Source organism: Saimiri boliviensis, chromosome 17 (genome assembly GCF_048565385.1).
Source record: "Saimiri boliviensis isolate mSaiBol1 chromosome 17, mSaiBol1.pri, whole genome shotgun sequence".
In the NCBI taxonomy this organism is placed as follows: Eukaryota; Metazoa; Chordata; class Mammalia; order Primates; family Cebidae; genus Saimiri; species Saimiri boliviensis.
The window spans coordinates 33273986-33290918 of record NC_133465.1 but is presented as its reverse complement, the minus strand read 5'-3'; the positions used below and the strand labels follow the sequence as shown (position 1 = coordinate 33290918).

Sequence of the window (16933 nt, the reverse complement as noted above, 5' to 3'; positions counted from 1 at the left end):
CCAGCCTGCAATGAGACACTACCACATATAAATGCACCTAGCCCAGGCAGGAGTATGCTACAGATGCTTAATATATGCACACAATCAGCTGACTCCCAGGGGTGCACTGGAACTGCATGCCTGGATTGGAAGGAGCTTCTGCAGAAGCTGGTCATTGACTTTCACACAGGATGTGGCCCTGGGGAGGGAGGGGCTTGTGTGCCCTTCCCAGACCTCCTGGACTCCAGAGGCCAGAATCAAAGGACCAGGGTAGTGCCTGAGCCGTGCACCTGCAAACAGAGGCTGAGCACCCGGAGCAGAGAAGGCGGAAGGCTCTCTGATCTGCCTTCCGTGGGTCCCTCCACTCCCCAGGACTCAGCTGTCACTCTGGGCTTTGGTTCCTACTGGCGGTGCCTCTGAAGTGCGCTGCTAGGGTTGGCGGAGGGTTTTGCAGCTGCCACGAGCTGGGCTGCTGTGTGAGTGAAGCCCTTAGCACAAGGACAGGCTTATCCCAAAGAAAAGGCCCCTAGAAGCGTGACTAAGCCACTGCCTGTAACTAACTTGGCCCGGGCCCCCCGCCAGGCCTGTGCAGCCACTCAATGGCTGCTCTGTGCATCAGGGACAGACAGCGGGTGTGAGAGGAAGGACAATGTTTGAGCTGGCATTCCAAGCCCCCAGAAAGCTTGGAGGCTTGGGACGAAGACCCAAAGGGGCCCAGACAGGCATGACCCTCTCTGACTAAATGGTGAGGGCTGCCAGGTTCTGAGGCCCTCAGGTGGCGGGCAGAGATCTGGAAATATGGGTTGGCTAGTCCTTTAGGCTGGGGTAGAGGCAGCAGACTCAGTAATCAGCAAATGAAGCTGGAATTAAACTCTGAGTTGGGAAGCCATTGCAGTCGGGTCTCCAGAGCTTGTATTTTCTAGGCTGATATGTCTGCCCTGCCCACCCCAGACAGCCTCGTCAGATTTGTAAAACCACAGAGAAAATCCCAAGAAATCCTGACTGATCTCTCTGCCTCCAGCTTTGGACCCCTCCAATCCATCTTCCACAAGGCTGCCAGGGTGATCCTCCTAACACGCAAATCTGATCATGGTGCGCCCCTGCTTAAAACCCCGTTTAATAGCTCCCTGTGGCTACTGGATAAACTCTAAGCTCCTTAGCATGACATAGAAGGGCCCCTTCGTGATCCAGCCCATCCAGACTCATCTCCTGCCAGGCCTCCTTCCTTTGGCTTCCCCATCTCACATGCACATTCCACACACACTCCACATTCCAACAGAGCCACTGGGAATCACAGCACATCTGCCTTGGTGCCTTTGCACAAGCTACTCTTTACATATACCTTTTCCTTCCTCTTCACTTATCAAATCCCTGTGTATCCTCCAAGGCTCAGGCCAGGTATTCCTCCTCAGAGGATTCCCTGAAGATTCCTCAGTCTTTCTGCAGACCTGCTGACCCTCATCCCATCCTGGGGCTGATCACAACTGTCCATCTACTTCAGTTACCCTCGGAAGCCCGTAGAGCTAGAAGCCAGGCCTCATTCAGTTCCCGGTCCTAACACCAGCCCCAGCATCAGGCCTGGGAATATGGATGCTCAGCGATCTTTGTTTATGAATACTTTTTTTTTTGGTGGGGGGGGGGATGACGGAGTCTTGCCCCCATCACCCAGGCTGGAGTGCAGTGGCAGGATCTCGGCTCACTGCAACCTCCACTTCCCAGGTTCAAGTGATTCTCCAGCCTCAGCCTCCTGAGTAGCTGAGATTACACGCGCCTGCCACCATGTCCAGCTAATTTTTATATTTTTAGTAGAGACAGGGCTTCACCATCTTGGTCAGGCTGGTCTTGAACTCCTGACCTCATGATCCACCCACCTCAGCCTCCCAAAGTGCTGGGATTACAGGTATGAGCCACCACACGTGGCCTATGAATACATTTTTTAAATGAATGAGACCATGGACAAATGGATATGCAAATCCTGACATCAGAAACCTACTCCTATGGGGTCAGAGCAGTGAAACTTCAAATTCCACTTACCCAGAGCCATGGACAAAGCCTGACACGTGGGAGAGAGGGAGCAGTGCAGAGGCACAGGCCCCCAGGTCGTCAAGGAACTCCGCTGAACAGAGCTGAGGGCTTTCAGGCACACAGTTAACAAGAGTGCCTGGCTTTATGTCATCCTTTCTGTGATGTAATTCTAAGAGGAGGGTCTGCAGGTCTGCTCACAAAGGGGCTCCGGTTACAAAGGAGGCTCACATCAGGGGAAAATCCTGTACAACTGAAGGGGAGAGGGGAGCACACCAGCTGGGAAAAGGTTTCTGATGAGACAGAGCAGAAAGGCAGGCAGTGGCTCAACAGTTCAGAATTTTGAAGGCAGGGTATACTGTGAATTTCATATAGACTTTCTAGATAGGATTTGGATCTACAATACAAGTAGGGCTGGGGTGGGGAGTAGTCAGAGCTGATGAATCAGGACTCAATCCACCTCACCCGGGGTCCCAAGGTCCTCCAAAGCATTTTCTGGAGCTCCTCCTTTCCAAAAGCTCCCCCTTCCCTGGTCTGGGGAGGCGGGTGCTGGTGTGGATACAACGGACAGCCACTTGCAGGCCAGATGTCCATGGCCCAGGTCTTCTATGAAGCAGGCTGCACTCCCAACTTTTAAAATCACAAAGCAGATTCCTAGCCTGGAAAACTCATTGCGGGCAGGCTGGCCGGGGGGAACAAAAGCATCAGGAACTTGTCACCTGCCCTGGACTCCCACCACACCTTACAGCCAACACACTCTCTCTCCTCAAGGCTGGCAGCCCCTCCAGGGCTTGGGTCACACCTGGTTTATCTCCATGTTCCCAGATCCCAGCACACAGCTGGGAAATATGGGTCAGCTGGTCCTTTAGGCTGGGGCAGAGGCAGCAGGCTCAGTAATCAGCTAAATGCTTTACATATTATCTCACTTAAACTTCACACCAATCCAACGAGGTAGAGACTATCATATCCTCAGCAGTTGCCCAGTCTGAATGAGGTGTGGCTTGGGCCGGTCAGGTGGCCATCTCTCAGCCAGGCTAGGGGTCCAGAGATGGAGGGACAGCAGCAGGGAGAGGAGAGGAGGCAGTCCCTGGGGCTGGGAGTTGGAGGATAGAACTCAGAGCTGGCCCAGGTGCTACCAGGGCAGTGAAGGGAAATATTTGCTGAGTGGCTGAACCCAAAAGAGGCCTGGTCGGGGGGGCCGGGTAATTTGACGCATCTGCACAAGGGCTCACAGCCAAGTCATGAGGTAAGTCAGACAGCAGAAACAGCCAACACCTGGGGTTGGGGGCCGAATCCTAGCCACTACCCATCTGCATAGGGCCTGGGAGGCCACCAGCTGTGCCCGCCCACTACACCCGAAAGCCAGCAGGCTGTCCATGACAGTAAACCACCTTGGGCAAAGTATTGCATGGGGCAGGGCCTCAGGCTCATCGTCTGTTAAATGGGGGTAAATGTGCTTTATGGGATCAAATCAGGGAGTGGACATGAAACCTGTTACTGTTACATACAGACTGCAGCATGGATTGGTTATGAATGCAAAAGAGCCAAGCAAGGAAAAGCTGGAGGACGGTCCTGCAGTAGCTGCGCCACTGGTAAAGTCAGACTTAAGAGGCCTCTCCCCAACTCTGAGCCCCCACAGTCCCTGGAGCGCCCCCAGGAGTCCACTCTCGCTCGCAGCTGATCCCCATGCTAAGATTGCTGTTAGCAATTGCTTTTTCTGTCAATGCCACCATTTCTTAAGCATTTGCAATGTTAACAGGTGAACTGGGTTGTGCATGTTACCTGCACTATCTCATTTGCTCCATGCAACCCACCAAGCAAATGCCCTGCACACTCCATTTGAGCACCCAGGTCTCTGAAGCTCGGCCAGGTGGTGCATGCTGCCCAGAGCCAGGCAGATCAGGGCCAGCACTCAGACCAGGCCACCTGCTTCCACAGCCCACATCATACCCACTAAGCTTCCTATTTCTCCCCCCATCCCAGCTCTGGCTTCACATGAGGCAAGATTTATTCTTGAAAGGAGTTTAGTGTGCCTCCATCAGTACCTTTTTGAAGTCAGGCCAGGCTGAAGCTCCTAGAGATGATGCCACACATGGTGTCTCCCCAGCCAAGCCTTCCAGACACTGCCTTGTCGGTGTGTGTTTCTGCCCCAGCCCACTGGGACTGGGAGGCAGCCTGGGGCCCCTCCCCTCTGAAAGTCTGGAGAATTTTTCCCCAAGGCATGCTTCCAGTGGGCACCTCCCATCTTGGAACCCTGCAGAGTGCTTCAGAGGGAGGCTGGGGGCTCTATCCCTGCCTGGGACTTGGCCTTGCTAGGGGGGCACACCAGGGCTGGACAAAGGTGCACCCCCACTGCCCTGCCTTGGGGTTACCACAGAGAAGAGCAGGGCCTAGGGAGGGAGATCCTGAGCTCCCCGTCAAGCATGAGAGGGAATAATAGAACAAAGGGGCTTCTGGAATTCTCAGAAGGGAGCAGGAGCCCAGAGCTCCTGGGGACTCAGACAACCTAAACCTTTGTCTATTTGTTGCTATCTGGGACAGAAGGAGCGGCAGTTGCCCAGCCTGAAATGAGGGGTGGCTTGGGCTGGTCAGGTGGCCATCTCTCAGCCAGGCTAGGGGTCCAGAGACCGAGGGATGGCAGCAGGGAGAGGAGAGGAGGCAGTCCCTGGGGCTGGGAGTTGGAGGATGGAACTCGGAGCTGGCCCAGGTGCAGCCAGTGGCCACTGGGGTTCGGTGAGATGACTCCATTTCCCTATGACCCCCGATCAGAGAGAACAGGCAGTGGCAGCTGAGGGGAAAATGACTTCAGACATCCCCAGAAACATCTGAGCTGTGGCAGCTGCAGCAAGGGTTGCAAACCTGTTGGGACTCAGAGATGCCTGCTTTTTGTAGGGCAGGAGCCCCAGAGGCAAGGAACAGGGCCCAGAATGTCTCTCTCCAGATAAGAAGGTGATGGGCATCTGGGTCCTAGAAGCTCGAAGCCCCAGCCTCAGTGACTGGCAGCCAGGGGATCTCAGCATCAGAACCTGGGCAGAGTATAATCAGGAGGCTCCAGCTGGGCTCACAGCTCCTGGATTCCCCTCCTGTGACTTTCTCCCTGCCCCTGCCCCACTCAGGCCTAGTGCCTGGCTTCTGGACACCATCCCCTCTCCAAAAGGCTGTTCCCTTCTTGTCTGAGAAAGTGATCTTCCTAGTACGAGGAACTAATGTTGCGACTCCCTGTAATGGCTTCCCAGGGATTGACAAGCAAGCCCTGTATCCCACCAGAGCAGCCCCTGGTCAGTGAGAGATGCCTCAAGCACTCTCACGCATGCCCTTCCACCAGCCAGGGATGCCTGTGGCCCATCTCATGGGTCTGAGATGCTTCAGGCCATCAAGGTTTGGCACTCATGCCACCTCTTCCACGAAGCCTCCCTGATTTCTGGAGCAGAACCCCTCCCCAGTGCTAGGTAGTGAGGCTGGATGCTGTTACAAACTGCTTGGGTGGTGTGTGGTCTTGACTCAGGGTTCCCTGCTAATGTCCCTACTTCTCCCCCTACCCTGGGAGCCTCTCAAAGGCACAGTCAGTGCCTCTGCCTACCTCTGGCCAGGGCACAGGGAAGGCCCTGAAAATAAGTGCCTGCTGGACTAGACAGCCTTCAAGGCTCAGGGCCATGCTGCCATTCCTCATAGGCCTCACAACTCTGGGGGTCCTGGAGACTGAGAAAAAGAGCAAGAGACCCACTAAAGAAAAATATGCTGGGCCCTTGGTGGGAACAAGGTCTGGGAAATGCAAATGGGGTGGGATCCCTGTCTTTGATGAGGCAAATCTCTTGACAGTTTGAATGTCAGAACTTGAGAAAAGATTCACAATTTTCATACAGTGCTAAAAAGGTATAAAACATAATAGGTCAAAACTCCATTCCATGTAAAGGAGGAAAAACCCTTCAGTTAACCCACTGCTGGGGTTGACATAAATAAAAACTTTAACATACCACATTAGAGTTCACGGTACTTTCACCAACTGTCAAGTGCATTAGATGAATGATCAGATGAGCAAATGAATGAGCAATCTTCCCACACATTTGTGAGGTCAAAATCATCATCCCCATTATATAGATGCAGAATCTAAGACAGATAAGCACAATTAACTTGAACAAATACAGTTATTGCTAAATGGCTGTGATTCCAAGTACATATCATCATCAACCACATCACATGGTCTTCATATGTACAATACCAGGGACAGAGATCCTTCCAAGCACCGTTCTAGGGGCTGGCATTTTTCCTTTCTGGTCGGCTGAATTGGAGCCTTTCTTACTTCTGAAACAGCCAATCAGAACATTTTCCAGCTATTTTATTTATATTTATTTTTATTCATTTTTTGAGACAGAGTCTTACTCTGTCACCCAGGCTAAAGTGTAGTGGCGTGATCTCGGCTCACTGCAACCTCTGCCTCCTGGGTTCAAGGGATTCTCCTGCTTCAGTCTCCCGAGTAGCTGCAATTACAGGCATTTGCCACCACGCCTGGCTAATTTTTGTATTTTTAGTAGAGATGGGGTTTTGCCATGTTGACCAGGTTGGTCTTGAACTCCAGATCTCAGGTGATCCGCCCACCTTGGCCTCCCAAAATACTGGGATTACAGGTGTGAGCCACCCCATCCAGCCTAGGCTATCTCTTTTATAGAACCGTATTTTGTTTACTTCTTCATGTGTTTCTCCCACCTGGTGGTGAAAGCTTAAGAGTCGTCTTGGGCCCATTTCAGAATCTAGAAGGTAAACAGGTATTCAAACTCCACTGAGTGACTTGGATACAGGTGGTTAAGTGAGTGGAGTTCCCAACCAAAGTCAGACCTGCCCAGCTTGACGCTGCCACTGGGACAGGGGACTCGGGCTATGGGAGGGAGTCCAAGATACCCTGCTGCACACCCCTGTCCTCAGAATACTCATGACCCCTCATGCCAAAGGAGCCACTCTCTGGGAGAACGCTCACATCTCCAGGGGCTTCCAGCAGCAAAGGAAGGGAAATGAAGTGGAGGGGAGGGGCCTTAGCAGCTAGCTACCAGCAGGTGCACTGTATTTTATAGCTTATGAAATTAATCCAGCCCATTCTTCCATCCACTTCTCACATCCACACCAGAAGCCGGGCATATGCAGAGCTCCTCCCTGACCACATTCTCCAAGAGGCGCACTTCTGATAATTTTTTACGCCATATGTCAACATGACTATCAAAGCTATGAAGAGGAGAGATTAAAGGAAGAACATGAAGGCCAGACCAGGAGGCCCAGGGAGAAGGTGGTGAGTGGAAGGCCACGTTCACTCTATCATTCCCCACATGAGCAGCCCCAGATGTTGGGGCCCAGGTCTGACCCTGCTGATGTATATGATTATCACTTGCATTTTAAGGCAAGACCCTGAAGGTCTAAACACTGACCTGGCCCAAAGTCCTCGGCCTTGACTTCACTGTACCTCCAGAGAAAGAGTCAGGGAGCTGGTCTCATCAAGGCTGATGGGGGTCTGGGCCAGATGGGAGTACAAGCTAGGAGCTTCTACGATGAGAAACACCACTTCCCAGGAGGCCCTGCTCTGAGGCATTCTTTCCGGGCCTGGAGGCTCTGGATTCAGAGGCTCTGAGCTGCCTGCTCAGGCTGATGCCATAAGAAGCCAGCTCTGTGACTCACTCCCCAGTGCTCTGGCTAAACTGATCAGGTTCGAGGCTCAAGCTTCAGCAGCAGACCCACTGGCGGTCCTGAGTATCCACTTCTGCCTGGTCAGGAAGACACCCGGCCTTCTGCCTTATCCCAGCGTCTCTTCACTTCCAACTAGACATGCTGCAGGCCACAGCACAGTACCCCATAGGGCGCCAATGCCCACTGAAGAGAGGGACCTCCTCACCCCAGAAAAAGGCGTTTTTACAGAGGAGCTGTGAAAACAGCCCTGCTGAGGCCTGGAGGATGCAGCCACAGGTGAGGGCATTCTGGTGGGGAAGATAAGGCGGGTCAGTCTCAGCCACCAGCCCAGCTACCACCAAGCCTCCTTCAGCTCCCGTGCCTGGGAGAGCTCCTGCTCTTTCTCCTAGAAACCTTGGGCTCTGGCAGCCAGTTGAGGCCCCTTCCCTGGTTGAGGCCCCTTCCCCGAGGATCTCCTGGGGGTCAATCTAAGTGTGTGGGAGTGGGGGTGGGGCCATGCTTGAGAGAGGCAAACCTCATTCTCCATAGCCCAAGGAAACCTCCCTAGCTCTCTCCCCAGCACCTGCAGCCACCAGGAGGGGTGACTGCAGACATGCAGGGCAAGCCAGCTTTATACCTCCTCTAACTTTCACTCCCCACCACTCTCACTTCCTGTTCCCAGGCAACCTAGCCAAATCAGGAAAAAAGAAAGGTCCCCACTCCCCATCCCAAAGCGGGATACCCCAATTGCCTCCAAAACCTAAGTATGCCGTTCCAGCAACAAGAGGGGTGGGGCTATCTCCTGTTAGAAAAGTGCAGCGGAGTCCTGCATCTGTCCATCTTGGGAGCCGCAGGGGCAGGGCCAGTGTGGGCAGCAGCTGGACCCCAGTACAGGGCGATGGCACTGGAACTCCTCTATCAGCCTTCCCACCCCTCAGCGGAAGGAAGAGAGGTCCCCTTCCCCACCTGCACCCCCCATCAGCAGAGCTGGCATCATCCCAGGAGCACGAATGCTCAGGAAAACAACCAGCGAGGTGACCCGAAGCCAGGGGACCCAGCCAGGTACGCTCCTGATCTGAGTGTCAGAGAAAAACGCAAATAGCCTCCAGTCGCGGGTCTCCGTCTACACCTACGAAGACGCAAAGCTCTACTCCGGGGAATATTCCGGACAAAATACATACGTTTTGCTTTTGCCTCTGCCTCTGTTCAAGTTCACCAAGAGACGGAGCAAACCCTCCGCTGACCGGAAGCCTCTCTTGGTAGCGGAACGAGAGGGAGCTGCTTCTGGGTAAACGTCGCCGCCTAGGAGGGAGGCTGTGCGCACCCCAAACCCTGCCCTCGCCCCATCCCCGGGCCCAGCCGCAGCGCCCTGCCGGGAAACGGACGGGCTCTCAGGACTCCGGAGGGGGACGCGGCTCGTGCGGCGCCTCGTGCACCCCCGCCCCATTCCTGCCGCGCCGAGCGCCCCCCGCTTCCCGCCCCCCGCACGCACCCGCTCACTCTCCCTTGCCCCGGCCGAGCCGCCCCGGGCCCCCGAGAAGGCGCCCCCCGCCAGCCCGCCAGGCAGCCAGAGCAGGTGCAGCCCCGCCGCGCTCCCAGCCGCGTCCGCACAAACTTGTTTGCCCGCGGCGGGGGGGACACCCGGCTCACAGCCCGCGTGGGGGTCCGGCTGGAGCGCCGGGAGGCAGGACTCACCCGGCGATCGCGGCCGGCTGGGGCGCCCGCACCCGCGCCCACGGCTCGCCTCCCCCGGGCGCCGAGCCCGCAGCCCCCGCAGTGCCCGAGCCCGGGAGCCCGGCGCCCGCACGCCCCCGGCCGCCCGCGACGAGCGGACCCACGCGCCCGGGCACAGGGCGCCGCCGCCTGGTTCCCCGGGGCTGCCGGCGTCCGGGCTGAGCAGCGGGGCTGGCGGGCGCGGAGCCGGGGCGGGCGGCGGGCGGCGGGCGGGCGAGCGGGCGCCGGGCTCTGCACATGCTCACTCGCGCGGCCCGGGGACAGCGGCCGGCCGCCGCCGGGTCCTAGAGGCGCCGGTGCGCACCTCCCGCCCGCCCGGGGGAGGGGTCGCGGCTTCGCAGGCGAGGGCCCACGCCCTGCCCCGGCCCGCGAGACACGCGCTCTGGGCGGGCCACACGCGCCACTGCCGAGGAGAGGCGCTGCCACCCACTCTGGTACACACACACACACACCCCTCACCCAGAGCCACAGCCTTGCGTGGGAGCCCCACGGGCTCTAACACACGCACCATGGTGCTCACACCCAGACACAGACCCACAAATACACAGGGCACCGCCGCTCAGAGGAGCACGCCGCCACTCTCACTCCGATGCAGACTCGGCGACAGCCCCACACTGCCGACACACACACACACCGAACCACCGCTTCCCAGACACATACACAGACACCCACACTCACACACACACACTCTGGGCTCTGCCCCACTCACCCAGAAGCAGACTGGGCCACAGTGACAGGCGCACACACGTACACACACAGACACACAGTTTGTAGCACTGATACAAACACACACACACCAGATCACCGTCCCATGTAGAGCTAGAGACGGACAGTCACAGCTTCACACACATTCACACTCAGGAACAAGCCCCTGCTGGGACACATACACTCTCACATAATGTGAGGCAGCCCCACACAGAAGCACACCCAGCCCCACAAATACCCCAACACCACTTCCAGTGTCTTCACCCTCGAGGGTCCGCCACTGTCTTATTACACGGCTCCATACCAGCACACAGTGACTCACGCCTTGACATAGTCACCCACAGAGCAATGCCACACACTGGTGTCCACTAACAGACACACTCTCGGATAGAGGGTCATACTGAGCATTGACCCACAGTCAGTCTCTCTCTCTCTCTCTCTCTCTCTCTCTCTCTCTCTCTCTCTCACACACACACACACACACACACACACACCGAGATAGAAAGATGCTGAACAGTCACACAAGTCTATACACAATCGCCCTCCTTAAATAAAGGCTGGATCCAAACCTAAAGATTTTCCACAATAAGGAGCCCCACCCTATTCCCTCAAAGCTCCCAAGTTACGGCATCTACCCTGCCCTGCCAGGTGCACCAGTGGACCCTGTCCTCACCCCAGGCTGGCTGCTAAGATGCTCCCAGAAGCTGAGGACAGCAGAGGCGGCAGGAGCAGGTGGTGGTGCCTCTCACCCAGTCTTCCTAAAAGGGAGTTTCATGCCTCCAACTCCCGCTAGGGGCAGAGCTGCTTGGCCTGGCTCCAAGGAGCTGGCTTGCAACAGGTGCGGATGGCAGGGAGAGCATTTGCCTGGGGACCAGTCAGAGTTGCTCCTTACGCAGGTCAATCAGGTAGCGCGCAGAGCGGGAAGAGACTAGCTGCAGTTTGCATAGCCTCAGTCTGGCCTGGTGCAGAATTAGAACAAAGACTGCACCATCAGCATGAAGGCAGAGTGCTCTGAAGGTCTTGGGGCATCTGGATTTAATATCCTTAAACCCAGGAAGAGGACACAGGAAGTGAGAGATGAATTCTGTGTGGCCTCAGCCTCCCAGCCTTGCAGAAAAGCCCCCTTCACATATATATCCCTTACAGAATGTGAATGTGTGTGCTGTTATGATTACAACAGTAATGCACTGCGCAGTCTTGCAATGCTGTTTGGTTTGCAAAGCCCCCTCTGTGACCAGCTACATAATTTGAAGGACCTAAAATTAAAATGTGGGCCCCCTTTTAAAAATTTATCAAGAATTTCAAGAGATAAAAGCAGTATATTAAACCAGTGCATGTCCCTTTTGAGCAGAGAATCCAGAGTCTTTCACAGATCTCATATCCATGAAGGCAACACTGGCCCTCTTGTACCCCTTGCTCCACTTAAAACTCATGGTAAGTCTGTAGATGCCTTCATGTGCCCATTTGACAGATGAGGCCTAAAGGTGGGTGATCACACAAGGCTCACAGCCAGCTGAGCCCAGGGGAACTCAAGCCAGGTTCATCTGGGAAGTCAGACACTTCCCAGCAGCAGCGGATACTTGGGACAGAATACCCAAGCAGAACAGTCAATGTGGCTGCCACCAGGGAAGGAGGTGACTCAAGAAGAGAGAGGAAAATGTTGCTGGGCATCTGTGCCATCTGTGCCAGATGTCACACTGCACCTGCCCTCCAAAGCCCCCCAAGGGAGCACCCCACAGCCCCTGTGTGGGTAGATTCTAGAGGCAACTGCTGACTCTAGGGAGGGAGGTTAAAGAAGGAGGTGTATGAGCGAACCCAGGGAATAGTTGAGAACGGCTTGGGAGTCAAAATGGCCAGGAGTATTTCAGTGTCAGGACAAAGCCCTTCTTTCTAGTGATGGTGACCAGTAAGAAGTGATGGGGAGGCCTGATAACAGAGTCAATCATAATCAAGTCCAACTCCTTTCCCCTCAGCTCTTCTCTCCACATAGTTGGGACCATTTGGTAGTCATTTGTATACCATTCTTGTCCCAAAAGCAATTGGCCCTACAAAGGTGCCATCAACTGTCCATTTACTGCTGAGAAATATATCCCCCACCCCCCAGAAGTCTGGGACTAAGAATCAGACAGGTCTGATCTCACTTCAGTCCCATCTCTCTGTGTTCGGCTCGAGTCGTCCATCCCTCTCTTTGCAGACCTCAACTATTGGATCCCAGGTATTTACGTCACCTCCAAACTTCATGTCACCTGATGGCTTATTCTTCCTTCCTTCTGGCCAGCTGTCTTTTTATTTACTAAGCAAGGCAACCAACGTGTGTGTGTCTTGGATTTTGTGTTGTATACTGGAGAGTCTTTGATAGAAAAAACTAGTGCCCCACAGGAGTTTCCAGTGTGAAGAACTGGATGAGAAAACAGACCAAAGTGAAAACATACCACAAAGAGAGAGCTCTGCTGTATCAGCCAGGATGCCTGCAGCGCCATGTAACAAATAGCAAAGCAGAAGAGGCGTCAACCAAAGGATTTATGATCTCAGACAGCAAGAAGCCTGGAGGTAGGCAGTTCCAAGGTTGGATGATTCAGCAGCTCAGTCATGTCAGGATCTGGGGTGGCCTTTCCATGCGCCCTGGACCTCCCCCTCCTGACTGCAACATGACTACCAAAGCAGTGTTCGTGACTTCCCCAAATGACAATTACCCAAAAGAAAACAAAGAAAGGGGCATTTCTTCCCACAAGTTTCTTTTTTCTCTAAGTAAGGAAACCTTTGCCAGATCCTCCTTCTGGCAAGGCCCATTGGCCAGATATGAACCCTGTGAGTACCCCTAAACCAATACCTGGCTAAGAGGAATGGGTTTGGCTAATTATAATTCATTCTCTGGAGATAGGCCAGTATTCTCAAAGCACATCACCTCTTGATCAAAATTGTTTCTATGTTAGGTAAGGAACAAGCAGGGTGATGGCTGCTGGGATGTCAACTAGCTGTGATATGTATATGTATGTATGTATGTATATATATACATATATACGTATATATATGTATATATACGTATATATATATACGTATATATACGTATATATGTATATAAATACATATATACGTATATATATGTATATATACATATATACATATATATATGTATATATATACATATATACGTATGTATATATATACATATATATACGTATATATATGTGTGTGTATATATATATATATATATATATACACACACATATATATACGTGTATATATGTATATAATACATATATACGTATATATATGTATATATACATATATACGTATATATATGTATATATATACATATATACGTATGTATATATATACATATATATACGTATATATATGTGTGTGTGTATATATATATATATATATATATATATATATATATGGCATTGGAACCTAAATGACTCGAAACATCGGTGTGGAGAAATTCAGGGAAGGCTTCATGGAGGGGGTGAAATGTAAGCTGACTTTTGGAGGAGAAGTAGGCATCATCTGGTCACCAGGTGCGGGAGCCATTTTAGACAAGTGTGGAGGGGTGGGCATCCTTTGCAAAGGCAGGGAAGTGTGAAACATACAGGATGTTGCAGAAACTGCCAGTGACTTGGCATTCGCTGGTGCAAGGTCAGAGGTGGTTGGAGAAGAGGCTGAACCGTGACTGGCCACTGAATCCCCATTCAGGTCATTGGCAGCAGTGGACAAGGCAGGGCTGTGGACCACACCTGAGCCACCACCATGGTGATCTTCCTTCACGCTGGTCACCTAATCATCGTCAGCCTTGGAAATAGTCATTCAACAAGCTATGAGTCATTCGCAATCCCACACTTCTAAGTCATGTTGACAAAGGCAGCCTGACCAGTCATAGACATGAAGGTGGCAAGCCCAGGCAGGGGTGAGGGCCGGGGGTGGGGCTCATACTTCTCTCACCTTGAGCAAGTCGGAATCTCTCTGAGTCTCAACATCGTTATCTGCAAATCAGAGAAAATGCCTCCGTAATGGGGGTACTTGTAAGGACCAAATAAAATGTCTGTGAGTGTGTAAGCAAAACAGTATTTGCCATAGAATATGCACATAACGTCTTTTAGTAAATATTACAAGAAGTGGATTTTCCCAAAGCTTTGCTAAAATCCAGAAATGCCGCATGTGCAATGTTCTCCTGAGCGGCCAAGCTTGTGGTACCTTCTCTTCCTCCAAATGCCACCGCCCCAGAGCCTGCCCTGTCATTCTGGCTGAAGCACCCACCTCAACATCCAGTTTTCAGTCTTCATCAAACACACTGGCCTGTCATCTCTTTGTGTATTTCTCGATTTGTGGTCTGTCTTCTTCTCCCCAACCCTCACAGCCTCCATTGCTAGAATTTAAGCCCCAATACGGCCCAGGAACTTACTATCACATTCAGAACTATATCCTTAGTGCCAAGTTTAATTCTTGGCATGCAGGCATGCTTACTAAGTATTTATTAAATAAATAATTATGTTTCTAAAATGGGATGTGTCTGGCATGACATGTTTTTAAATAAACCCAAGAAGTTTTCCCACGGTCGTCATGTTTCTTCCCAAGAATTCAAGAGGCTGCTTCCCCTTGCTCTGGTCACACACTGATCCCAGTATCACAAAATGATCCCTATATCCAGTCCATTGGATTCTGTTGACTACCAGGGAGATCCAGAGGGGAAGCGTGGATGGCTCACTGCACTGCATGCCCCTGCCAGGGACTGTGGTGGGATGAGGAAGCAGGTGCTCCATCGACACCCAGAGGCACCTGCGTCTCAGTAATTTCCTCCTTTACACATGTGGCTCTTGGCTGCTGCTCCACCAGACTGTTGGCCCGTAAGGGTGACACAGGCTCTACTGTCCCACCTGTGAAGGTTGCCTTTTGCTCCTCTGAACACCACATCATCTGAAAAAGCATCATTCGGAGACAGAGAGAACCTTTGGCAACATCTCCAAAGGGGAGATGCAGTTTCTTCTTTCTTTGATTTGCTTTTTTTCACCCCATAGTGCTGTGAAGTATTTGATGCCCCCTCCCTGCAAGCAGACCTGAGGTTGGGTTCAGCACTTTGCTGGGCTGTGTATTTACTTGTTTTCTCCTGTGAGTGCTGCAGCGACTTAAATATGCCTCTGTAAAGATGCCAATGACACAGATGGTAATTGTACCCCCTGCTGAGCTGTGCCTGCAGACATGAGGGCTTGGGGGGTGGGAGGGCGGCAGGCAGAAGTGGAATAGGGCAGGGAATCTGTACCTGACTGGGAAGGGAGGAGCCTCCCTGAGCACCGCTCTTGTCTAGGAGCAATTGGACTTTCTAGGCATGGGCCATAGGTGCCCAGAAAGCTTCAGTAATTCAGAGGTGGCGAAGAGAGCACAGTGAGGAAGCCTGGCTAGAGCTGAATAGGTTGCGTTGTCTTGTGCAAACCTTACCTCTCTGAGTCCTGTTTTGCCCCTCTGTAAAATGGGCAGGTTTTCTAGTTGCTATCAAAGAGCTTTTCTTTAAGGAAGGCAGGGGAATAAGATGACAGCGATTTGGGGCCAGTTGTGCTTTTCTAGTTTGGGCAAATGACATCATTTTCCCAGATGTAGTTTTTTAATCTGCAAAATGGGGAATGTATTTTATTTCTAGTGCAGAGTTTCTTGCATAGGGTTTATATCCAAGAAATGATAGCTACGAGGATTCTTCCAGCTCTAACCAGTTCTGGTGTGGGGTCTGAGATAGTAGGTGCTGGAATAAGCGTTGTTAGATTTGGGTTTATAATGTCCTGACCCCATATCACCCCCTCTGCTGGCACAGGGGCAGCATCTGGGCAAGTCTGAGGGACAGAAAGCATCGAAGGACCACGGAGTGCAGAAGTCGGTGGGGTTAGACGCAGAGCCTATGGGATCAGCCGTCCACTGGAAGGTGCAAGGGTACTGGGGCAGCAATAAAGGCCTGGTGCAAGAGGATGGCAGAAGTGCTCACCGATTTGCTCCTCCTGCCTACCTCATGTGCACCAGCCAGTGGACACGGGTGCTTAGCAGAGAAAGCGTCTCATCTTTGTCCCGTTTTTATGCATTTTCCTATGTCGCTCATCAAAGGTCTTGAACATGCAAGTTGTCTTCTAAATTAAGCTATTGGACACCTCAAGCTGATGGCATTGATAAGAGAGGAGGTGGGTCCATTTTAATAAACTTTCGTTTTGGAATAATTTTACATTTACAGACACATTGCAAACAGAACATAGAGTGATCATGTTTTCCCCATTGTTAACATCTTTTATTACTATAGTACTTTTTTTTTTTTTAACAGAGTCTTACTCTATCACCCAGACTGTAGTGCAGTGGTGTGATCTTGGCTCAGTGCAACCTCCATCTCCTAGGTCCAAGTGATTCTCGTGCCTCAGTCTCCCAAATAGCTGGGACTACAGGCATGCGCCACCACGCTTGGCTAAGTTTTGTATTTTTAGTAGAGACGAGATTTCCACCATGTTGGCCAGGCTGGTCTTAAATTCCTGGCCTCAAGTGATCTGCTAACCTCGGCCTCCCAAAGTACTGGGATTACAGGCATGATCTACCATGCCTGGCCTACTATAGTACTTTTGTGAAAACAGAGACATGGGTTGATACTGACACACAGCTATTAACTAAACTCCAGACTTTACTTGAGTTCCACCAGTTTTTCACTGATGGCCTCATTCTGCTCTGGGATCCAACCCGGGGTACCACACTGCATTGCATTTTCATATTTTCTCAGTCTCTTCTGGTCCATGATGGTTTCTCATTCCTGCCTTGCTTTTTGTGACCTTAACAGTCTTGGGAAGTACTAACCAGGTAGAGTGTCCAGTGGGCTCATTTTAAA

At 52.2% G+C, this 16933-nt stretch overlaps 1 protein-coding gene across 4 annotated transcripts in view; it reads right to left on the bottom strand.

The window, feature by feature from the left end:
• The window catches only part of WSCD1 (WSC domain containing 1), a 54180-nt gene extending 43395 nt beyond the window's left edge, over positions 1 to 10785 (bottom strand). Inside the window, exon 1 of one of the 4 annotated variants that reach the window (XM_074388527.1) lies at positions 10763 to 10785. The gene's annotated coding sequence lies outside the window, so the exon portion shown is untranslated. Of the gene's footprint in view, positions 1 to 5975; positions 9076 to 9345; positions 9604 to 10762 lie in introns of those variants that run through there. The other 3 variants (XM_039476727.2, XM_074388526.1, XM_003931348.4) reach the window with 3 other exon arrangements.
• Positions 10786 to 16933: the final 6148 nt, after the last annotated feature.